Source organism: Alligator sinensis, unplaced genomic scaffold (genome assembly GCF_000455745.1).
Source record: "Alligator sinensis unplaced genomic scaffold, ASM45574v1 scaffold352_1, whole genome shotgun sequence".
Taxonomy (NCBI): Eukaryota; Metazoa; Chordata; order Crocodylia; family Alligatoridae; genus Alligator; species Alligator sinensis.
The window spans coordinates 504446-515326 of NW_005842223.1; the positions used below are offsets into that span (position 1 = coordinate 504446).

Sequence of the window (10881 nt, forward strand, 5' to 3'; positions counted from 1 at the left end):
AAATAACCTGACAACAAGATAGAAATCACTCCTGGGAGAGTTTCTCCTGGGAAGCTGACCATCTGCATACCTTCTCCAGCTTAATTCATCCTGGGGACCAGGAGGCATAGAGTCAAAGAAAAGGCTCCCATGCCTTCCTGAGACTAAGGTCATCCAAGTCTAGAAAAGGTTCTGGGAAGTCACTGCTCCTGCCCATCCCATAGACTGGGAGGGGAGCGGAGGAAAAGCCACCAACTACTCCCTGCCTGCTTCTCACACTGGAGTTTCCCCGTGTGAAAAGCAGGCAGGGGCTTTTTCCTGCTGTTCCCTGGTTTCCAGCCCAGCTGGCTTTTAAACTGCTGCCCTGCTGCTCAGCTGAGCAGTGGGGTGGGGAGGGGGCCAGCAGTCAAGAGAAGGAAGCAGTGCAGCAAAGACCTTGAATGTTTCTGACATCAGAGTACCTAGGGTGAGAAGCAAAGAGAGCCCTTTGCTCCATTTCTCCAGTCCCCTCAATAACAGGAGGACTGGGGCAACCTACACTTTCCCCAGACCCTGGGCTTTTGCAGACTAAACATTTGTAATGCTCCCTCTCCCAGAATCGTATCTAATGGTGGAAATTTTCCACCACTGAAAATGAATGTTAGCCCTAACCTAACACTGAGAAGTAAGGCACTGATGAGGCACATGGATCCAGATTCAGTGTGCACAATGATCTACACATACAGATCTCTAGTCACATGATCCAAATCTAACTTTTCCATTTTGTATGTGTGCTAGCTATATAGGGTACCTATACATGAGCGCCGAGGCTACTCCAAGGTGCTGGAATTCGTGCACATTGGAGCATACTCGATTAACTGAGTCTGCTGGAGCGTGACAATTGCTGTGCTCCAGCAGCCTCCTGCATCTCATGAATCAGCATCCCCGCACTGAAAATGGTAGTGGGGGTGCTTGAACTAAAGCTCTTCAAAAAAGCTTTAGTCCAAGCACCCCTGCCACCATTTAAGTGCAGAGAAACTGATACAGGAGATGCAGCAACTCTTGGAGCCACTCTAATTAAAGCATTGCCCCCCCACCACCACCAGAACACGTGTAAGTGCCCAAAGACACTAATATCATGAAATGCAGAAAAACAGTCTAGTAACAACAAACAACATGAAGCAAGCTATCTTTATTATTAATTTATCAGAAAATAATCAATAGGGAAAATGTTTGCCATTTTTCAAGAAGCAGCAATCCATACAACATACTCGCAAACATGAGAATGGATATGGATTAAAAATTCATCATCTTAATTAAATAAAAGAGAATGCATCTTCATAGCTATTAAGTGCTGTCTAATATGAAACTAAATGACCCATTACCCTTAAACATATTGTCCTGAGTTTATGTAGGACAAATAATGAATGATAGCATGAGAAAGACACATTTCCCTGCAAATGATACATAGGAACTGTTCTGGGCATTTTTTATTAAGCATATAAAAACCATACACCCATCTATGTATTTTATATTTTACCAAAAAAACATGCTACAGGAACATGAAGATTGCAAAATCAAATACTCAGAAATGAGTTGCTGTCAGCAGCAATCCCTCACAGTTGAGGATGGTCACCCTCATGGGTCAAGTAAAGGGTTGTAAATTAGTCTGTTGATGGTTAAGGCCAATCCTTGTGCTGCAAACTCTTTGGCAAACACCACAGGTGGTGGTTAAAGGGAGGGTCAGAGCGCAGGTTTCTCAGTCTTGTTTCTTTTATCGGTGATTGGTTATCATGGTAGATGATGGATCCAGTGGGAGAAGCCTGTGCATGACTTGTTTTATGTCAGGAAACTTTTGCGCATTGGTAACTGCATGGATCTCGGCAGAGAAGAAACCGGTGTCAAGGCAAGGGGATCCAAGACATCTGGGGTTACTTAGTCTGCCTTTGCAGCCATTGAGAAGTATGCCTTCTTCATCCATCTGCTCCACCACTGAGGTAATTTTAAATTACACAGTCACAGTTTTTCAGAGGATATCTGTCTAACCCCGAGTACAGGGGGGATGGTGCTGGCTTAATAAGTAGTTATTCAGTATTTTATTTTATTCTCATTGTTCAATGGATGATCCTATGCCTTAGGACCCTGCTACACATTCAAATTAATATTAGAGAGAAACCAGCTATAAGGTTGTTATACATTTTTAAGCACTAACTTTATAGCTGGTTGGCTCTTTTTAGAGCTGGAACATCATTTTTACCATGTGATAATTACTTTGCATTTGTGCCTGGTCTACATCTATTGTGTGGTTAACCAGTTAATTGTGTGATAATTAGGGGGCCAGTCTTACTTTGCACATGTAGCCAGTCTAAATTTATTGTGCAAATCGCCAATTAATTGCATAATATATGTAATGTGTGGCAGAGGCCTTAGTTACTTCACACTCTTCAAATCCTGTTCAAAGGAAAGAATAATTAACTTTTTCTTGTCCTCACTCATCACTGTAGTATTGAAAGGCACAGGTATATGAACAAGTTACCACAAGGTAAAGGAAGGGAGGAATTTTCCTTGTATCAATTTCACCATAACTGCCCAAGCACATGATGTGGGTAGGTAGCTTATGGTTAAAAACAGGGGTAAAGTTTCTGCAAGTTAGTTTTCATTGACTGCAGCATAACAGCATACACACGGGCAGAAACCACAGAGCAGCTGACACTGTAAATCTCCATCCTCCATTGCCTCATAATTTTGTTGTGTGCCCAAGCCTTGAGTACTTCATAAATGTTAACTGATTTATTTTCACAACAAGTCTGTGAGATGAAGGTGTGTCATTACAGACTGGGAATTGAAGCGCACCATTTACAGCAGTGGTTCTCAACTTTTTTTAGAGACTCAAGGCATTCCTTGAAAAATGCAAGGTCTTAATTTTTACACAGTCAAAAAGCAAGTGAAAAATATTTAATAGAGTGATTCCTCTGTTGCAGAGAACTCAGAGAAACCATAGCAGGTCAGAATATTTTTAACACTATGGATTCCTCTTTGAAATCTCTGGGTTTATCTTGTGAATCACATTTGCACACCTAACAGTGGTAACATTGTGTAGCACCCCATAGCACCCATAAAAGGGTCTCAAGGAACCCCAGGGTGCCATGGCACCCTGGTTGAGAATCACTTTAAGGTCAAAAGTATACCCCAGGAACTACTTTGAAATGTATTTAGCATTACAAAGCATTCAGAAATGTAACCACAGTCACTGAAGCTGTGCTTCAAATAAGGTGCTCCACAATGCTAAGCATGCTGAAAAATCAGATCCTAGGTCCCTCAAACTGAGCACATGGAAATTAAAAGCCACATGCTTAGGATTGGATTACACGTTACAATTAGATCATGTTAAGAGCACTTAAAACTTCAATGATTACATATTAGGGCTCGTTAACTAGTGCTAAGTGCCCTTTAGGCATTTTAAAGTTATGCCACTTTAGGCCAGGATTATTTTTGAGCTCTATCGATTAGCTTGAATTAAGTTAACTTCTGGGTGTTCACCTGAGATGAAACCAAGTTACAGTCCTCCAGTATCTCAGGATGCACTGCTCCAAACTGGACTAGCCATCATCCAGGACTCTGTACACCTGGGCTGACAGCTGAGAACAGCTAGGTGGGAATGGAGCGAGTGGAGAGGGAGGGGAAAGGGCTGAAGCGTAGTAGGGGGGCATAGGACAGGAGGGGGGGGGGCCCCTCCACCACAGGATTATTATTGCCCTGCCACCCCAATCAGCCCAAGAGTGGCAGAGATGCCAGTGGCGGGGGGGTCTACTTTCCTGCCTGCTCCTGGGATCTCTGTAGATGACACTGCCCCAGCTTGCCCAGATCCAGCCCCTGGCAAGACCTGAAACTGAAAGAGAGGCAGGGAAATGGGAGTTGTGGGACAGAAAAAACTGCCAGGCAGCAGTAGGACCTGATGGGAACTGGATCCAGGTACAGAGGGCAGTACAGCGAGCCCACAGGCAGTCAGGGAATGTCCCCCTGCCCAACACACACACCCACCCACCCACCCCAGGGCTGATTGGGGTGACAGGGTGGCAATCAGGGGGTAGTGGGGCCAATAGCAAGGTGAAGGGGGGGGGGGAAAATCTGAAAGTTGACAGCTGGTGAATCCAAGCAACATGCAGGGGGGCCTTCCCCCACCTCTTCCCCAGCCTATAGTGTGGCCAGAAAGCCAGCAAGCAAGGCAGGTATGGGACAGACTTGCAGCCCCTAGTCATGCCTCTACTTGCCTGCCCTCTATCATCAGGTCTGAGCAGCGCACATTGGAGAGGGTATTAATTCCAAATCTATGACTGATCATCAGCACTAATTAAATTTAGCAAATACTAATATTCCTTAGAACTAGCACCTGCTAGGTCTAGTGTGTGATCTCTCTGCTAGTGGCCACCTGTGAAAAGTTTGGTTTAAGTGACTTGTCTTGCATGGGAACTCAACTGCAGAGATGAGGTAGAATCAAGTTTTCTAGGGCAACATTTAACTTCCCTAAGTATGAAACCATTCTTTGTCTTCCTGCAATCCCCTGCCTCATTAACACCACATTTTCCAACTTGTCCAACAAGAGAAGACAATGACCTTCATTACAGACCCTTGGTTTAGCCTCAGAATATTGCTCTTCTCCTTTTCAGTAAGTTGACTTTTTCCTCTCTGCTGCCTGGGCACCAGCAGATAGAATAATGAAGCACCAGACACAGTTGATTTGCTCTCAGTTTTTGTGCCTGGTGTCACAATAGCTCCTTATAGCTGGGATCAGTAACTGTTGGGAAAAATCCTGTTCAAACCACTACAGCCCATAGATGGAGCATGCTCAGTGCTCCATCCCAACTTGAACTATCTACTGACTACATCATATTATTAACTCACATGTCATTTCAATTTCTTTTAGTTAGCCTGAAATAATTTTTTATTCATGTTTTAAACAACCACTCCTTCTATTCATACAGTAAGTGCTTACCTTTTTTCTTGTCTAAAGTGTCAAACTTTCATTACAACACCAGTAGGAGGCACTTTTACCTAGAAAACAAAAATAAGGTTTTCAATCTGTATTAAGTAGCAACTGCCTTCATTTTTTAAAATAAAATATTCTGTATATATGGAAATGTGACATATCAGTAGTACTTCATAATAACATACTGCGTCCCGTCACCACCTGCTTGTTGCCAGCAGCAGGTGCATGCACAATTTCAGGTGGATGGAGGAGCAGGGGCTGGGGCTGCGCTGCCAAAAGAAGAATCAGGCCCCTCACAGGTCACCTGCCATCTGCCCTGATGGCTGGCATGCCAAGCAAAGTATCTTCATGTGCCACACTCTGGCACACATGCCAGGGCGTTGCAGACCCCTGATCTATAATTACGTGTCAGTTCAAGCACTTTTCTTTGCTAAAAATCAAATAGTTCGGACTGATGCCCTTTGATTAACTTAATTTGTTAAAATGAAAATTCTATATCACCTAATATGTATGTAATTATGCCAGAGCAGCTAACACACACTAATAAATTATGATCTTTTTGGCAACTCCTGTGGAAAGGTCAAAAGGGGTTCCCTCCCTCCCATTTCCTTCAGTGTCCCCTAACTGGGACAATTGGTAAAGATTTTAATTTAACGGGACATGGAAATTAACTATGCCATTAAGTCACATGTGACAGATGTCTGAATTGTATATAAAAAAAAATTATAAGCATACACACACACAGTGATTAAAAATTTATAAGTTTTCTTTGCAAAAAATAAAATTACTGTAGTATCCATGTAGCCTAGGGGATGTTATGGTAACTTTAATTACTTGTTAAACCACCTGTAAAGAGTTCAGTGATGATCAGTGTGCTTGTGTATGTATTACACATTTCATTATTAGCTCTATAAATACATCACCTTAATTTATAAATATATCATCCACAAAAACGCATTCTTTGAAATGAAACACATTTATTCAAAAGATCTCAGAATCTGCTAACAAAACTCAAGGTCAGCCTGAAAAACCTGTTTACAAATTCACTCAATGTCACCCAGGTTTTCTATAAGGATACAACAATAGCATTTCAACTTATTTGTATTCTATAATAGAAGAGCGCTTATTGGATTTTTCTCACTCATCTGTCATGCCCTTAGGGTTTTTAGATCATTAATGATCAATAGATTAGTTTAGATAAGAAAGGTAATTCAGACCATTGAAAAACAAGCAAGCTTCTCTGATGGGTCTCAGGCACCGGCAGCAAATTAATTCACTGTTTCACTCTATTCTGGATTATTTTTCTAAATGATAAAATGCACTATTTAAGGAGTGTATCTTAAAATATCAGTTATCTTATCCATACTATAAAATACCTTAATCCATACTATAACTGGTGGCTTGGTTTGTCAGTCTAAAAGAATATAAAATATATTAGTAAAGTCTTTGAAAAGATTATTAAGGCTCATATATGCGAGAGCCCAGCAGAAAAAATTATGCTGAGGGGAAACTAGCACAGGTTCATAGCAGGTAGATCATGCCTGACTAATCTAGTCTCTTTTTATGACCAGGTTACAAAACATCTGGACGCAGGAGTAGGGGTAGATATCATTTACTTAGACTTCAGGAAGGCCTCCGACAGGGTATCCCACCCCATACTGGTGAACAAATTAAGAGGCTGTGGCTTGGATGACTACACAGTCCAGCGGGTGGCAAATTGGCTAGAGGGTCGTACCCAGAGAGTGGTGGTGGACGGGTCGGTATCGACCTGGAAGGGTGTGGGCAGAGGGGTCCCGCAGGGCTCGGTCCTAGGACTGATACTCTTCAATGTCTTCATCAGTGACTTGGACAAGGGAGTGAAGTGTACTCTGTCCAAGTTTGGGGATGATACAAAACTGTGGGGGAGAAGTGGACACACTGGAGGGCAGGGAACAACTACAGGCAATGATAAATTGAAATAATAAGTTATAACGAGCAAACTAAACTATAGGAACCAAATGAAGAACCTATTCCACCCATGATCCTTATGCAACCCTCCCATTAACATCCATGGAAATGTTGGTGTATGTCAAGGAGAGTAGGCAGTCCTAAGATGTGTACTTAGGGAACTTTTGGAGGGACTGGACATGTTTAAATCAGTAAGTCCAGATGATCTTCACCCGAGGGTGCTGAGGGAATTGGCTGGGGTAATAGAGGCCTCTGGCATGGCTCTATGAGCATTCATGGTGCTCTGTCCAGGTACCAGAGGATTGGAAAAGGGCCAACGTGGTCCCTGTTTACAAGAAGGGGAGAAAGGAGGACCCCGTAATTATAGGCCAGTCAGTGTTACCTTGGTCCTTGGGAAGACCTTTGAGAAAATTATCAAGGAGCACATCTGCAAGGGCCCAACAGGGGAGGTAATGCTCAGGGGCAACCAACATGGGTTCACTGAGGGCAGGTCCTGCCTGACTAACCTGGTTTCTTTTTATGATCAGGTCACAAAGTCCCTGGATGAGGGTGTCAGGGTGGATGTCATCTTCCTGTCATCTTTAAGAAGGCCTTTGACATGGTTTCCCACCACATTCTCTTAAAAAAAAAAAACTTGGTGACTATGGCATTGATACCTACACAGTCAGATAACAATGAGAGTGTCCAGAGGAGGGCCACTTGCATGGTCAAGGGGCAGTGGAGCAGGCCCTACGAAGAGAGGCTAAAGGGCCTGAACCTATTCAGCCTCCACAAGAGAAGTCTGAGAGGGGATCTGGTGGCCATTTACAAACTCACCAGGGGGGACCAGTGGGAATTGGGGGAGGCTCTGTTCCCCCAGGCACTACCTGGGATTACTAGGAATAACAGCCACAAATTGCTAGAGAGAAGGTTCAAGCTGGTCATCAGGAGACATTACTTTATAGTTAGGGCTGCTAGGCTCTGGAATGGGCTCCCAAGTGAGGTGGTACTCTTTTCTACCTTGGGGGTCTTCAAGTGGAGGTTGGACAGATATTTGGCTGGGGTGATACGATTCTGGCACCCATTCCTGCCCAGGGCAGGAGGTTGGACCTGTTTAGGTCCCTTCCGACCCCAAGTATTATGATACTATGATACTTTGACCCACAAGCCCTAATTAAAATTCTACAGCTAAATAAATTTCATCCTCCTGATTTCAAAGACTCCAGTAATCTCATTTAGATTGGTCTCCTAATTAATTTTTAAGAATGTGTGTGAATCCTGAAGTTGCTCACAAATAATGGTTTCCTGAAGGACAGAGCACTTCCTCTGGACCAGCAAATATGGTTCTATGCAGAGCCACATTAAAGAGCCATTTGTCTTTTGTATGATGCAGTGATTCTCAACCAAGCCTTAAAATCCTTTCAAGGGTGTCACAGGGTGCAACACAACATTAGCACTGTTAGGTGCATGAACATTATTCATCAGATAAATCCAGAAATTTCAAATAGAAATTTATAGTGTTAAATGTGACACGGTGCCTCTCCAGGGGTGGCTATGAAGCCCCTGGAGCCCCTTCAGCCCTCATCCCTTCAGTTGCCCACCACACCTTGTTGTATTATACTTTTATAAGAGACAGGCGTCCTTGGGCTTCCTAAATTGGTTTCAAATGGCCACCAGGAGACTGTGGTCACTGTCTTACGGGCGAATTGCATATTTTCATTCCTCCCCTACACCATGTCCCATGCCTTGCAGATGGCACTCTCACTGATGCTCTCTTTTACTTAGCTCCTCCTTGGAGGTTTACAGACCCTCTCTGCTCCGACACTCAGCCCCTCAATAGACTCCTGTACCCTCTCTGATCCCACACTTTCAGCTCCTCAATCTGGGCTCCAGACCCTTCCCTGCATCCCTAGGAACCTCCTCCTTCCATTTACTGGGCCAGACTATAGGTCCATCTTGCCCAGTATCCTGTCACACAGTGGCAGAGTTGAATATAACCAGGGTTTTTTCCACCATTTCTCTTTCACTTGCTGGGAAGGAATCCTAGGAAGTTCTAATTCAGTGGCTGTATCGCTAACTCCTGTGCTCAGTTGCTACTGATGCCCCTTTCCTCAGCAGGCAGCACAGAGGAGTTGGGGACAGAATAGCATCCCCAAGCTGTGGAAGCACCCCAGAAATGTGTCTCAAGTGTGCATCCAGGTTGCATCTGGGGTTGAGGCACTATCCCACATACTATTCTTGATAGTATGTTTGTCTAACATTGAAGGAGGCTCCACAGTCTCCTTACACTATGTCACGGGCAGGTCCTACCGGAGGGCTGTGATCTCCTTAAGGTCCTCATCCTCTGTGCCAAGTTGGCCCAAAGGCACCCTCTAATTCTTGCCCGCCACGTCTTTGATGTTCCAATGTATTAGGGAGGCTGCCTCACCTCTCCATGGACACGGTTACTTCTGGCCCCATGAACTCCCGGACTCTTCGTGGGTCCCGCTCTACAATGGGTGCTTCAAGGGCACCCTAGCCTTATGGGCTGTGTGTGGCTTCAACCACCCCTTATACCACGCCCCAAGCCTCGCAGGTGGAACGGACGTTGGTCTGTCAAATACACTCGCCCTCTCTCTGGGGCCTTCTCTGTACTGCTACCCTCTTCTCTAGGGCCTTCTCTGTACTGCTGCCCCCTTCTGGGGCTCTCCGTGGCCACACTGGGCCTTCTCAGTAATACCACCCCTTCTCTGGGGTTCTGTGGCCCCACTGGGCCTTCTCAGGAATGCCACCCGTCTCTGGGGCCTTCTTGGTAAAGCCTCCCTGCCTCTCAGGCCTACCGCCATGCTGTCCCCTTCCTCACAGGGGCCTTCCACAGTGCTACACCTTTCCTCAGGGGCTCGCCATGCCCGCACTGGGGCTTCTCCACTGCCCCTCTCTGGGGCTGGGGTCTATGCACCCCGTACGCTGTGCCCTTACTGGTGCTGGGGTCCCCACACTGCTGTGGGTCCCCTATGAGGCCTCCTCCAACCCCTAATAGCCTCAATCAAACCACCGGTGTAATAAATAACAACAAAGCAAAACACAAGCCTCTTGGCTACAACTTAACCATAAGCCACCTGGCTATAACAACATTGCTCCAACATCCCAGAGCTGCCATCCTTTACTCGGCTTGACTAGTACCTGCGGTTCTCACATCTTAGCTCCTTTCTCTCTAGCTGCTGGCAGGGAACTGCTATCCTGGCCTCAGCCCCTGGGCTTTATAAGGGCCAGGCCCTGCCCCTTCCGTTCAGCTGACCTTCCCTGGTTGCCCCAGCAACCCACATCTGGGCTCCTTATTCCCTGCAAGGGCCCTCTCCCTGGCAGTTTCCCTTCTCTAGGAGCAGGGCACCTCAGTGCTCTGTGACACACTACTAAGGACAGTACTCAGCTTCCCTTACAGTTAGCAAGTTTTTCCTAATATCTAACTGAAACCTTTTCTCCTGTAGAGCAAACTAATTTTTTCTTGTCCTACCCTCAGTGGACATAAAGAACAATTGATGACTGTCCTCTTTATAAAAATGTTTTACAGACTGGAAGACTATTTTCATTTCCCTCATGGCATGCAGAAAAGATTTTCTTTTTCTCTAAATTTGTCTGAATTCAGATTTTGTGAAAAGTTATCAAACTAGTAACCCTAGAAACTTAAGTGCCCTATTTATCTACAGAACAGATAGAACACAGACACTGTTGTGCAAACTTCCCCACAATGCTTCCTCAATATGTCCATCCTTTCCTGGAGTTCAGTCTACATGGTTCATTCCCTCTTTTACTCTACAAGTAATTATGATGAGCTTTTTCTGGAGACCTTCTGGGGTTAGAGTAGAGAGGGAAGGAGGAGTACAAGACTGTGACCAATAAGCTCTTGTCAGCTAGTTTAGAGATTTATCAGCAAGGATCCTGGTTTTCCCCCCAATTAAAAAAAAATAAAATAAATCACAAATTGTCTGATAAAACCTCCAAAATACATGATTAAAATCAAAGCTCCCCCC

General features: G+C 44.7%; 1 long non-coding RNA gene across 2 annotated transcripts in view; it reads right to left on the minus strand.

The window, feature by feature from the left end:
* Positions 1–1197: 1197 nt before the first annotated feature.
* The window catches only part of LOC102374826, a 27332-nt gene continuing 17648 nt past the window's right edge, over positions 1198–10881 (minus strand). Inside the window, exons 3-4 of one of the 2 annotated variants that reach the window (XR_001358295.2) lie at positions 4952–5010; positions 1198–1950 (exon numbers count right to left, since the gene is read on the minus strand). This is a non-coding gene — a long non-coding RNA (uncharacterized LOC102374826). The remainder of the gene's footprint in view (positions 1951–4951; positions 5011–10881) is intronic. The other variant, XR_003094886.1, reaches the window with a different exon arrangement.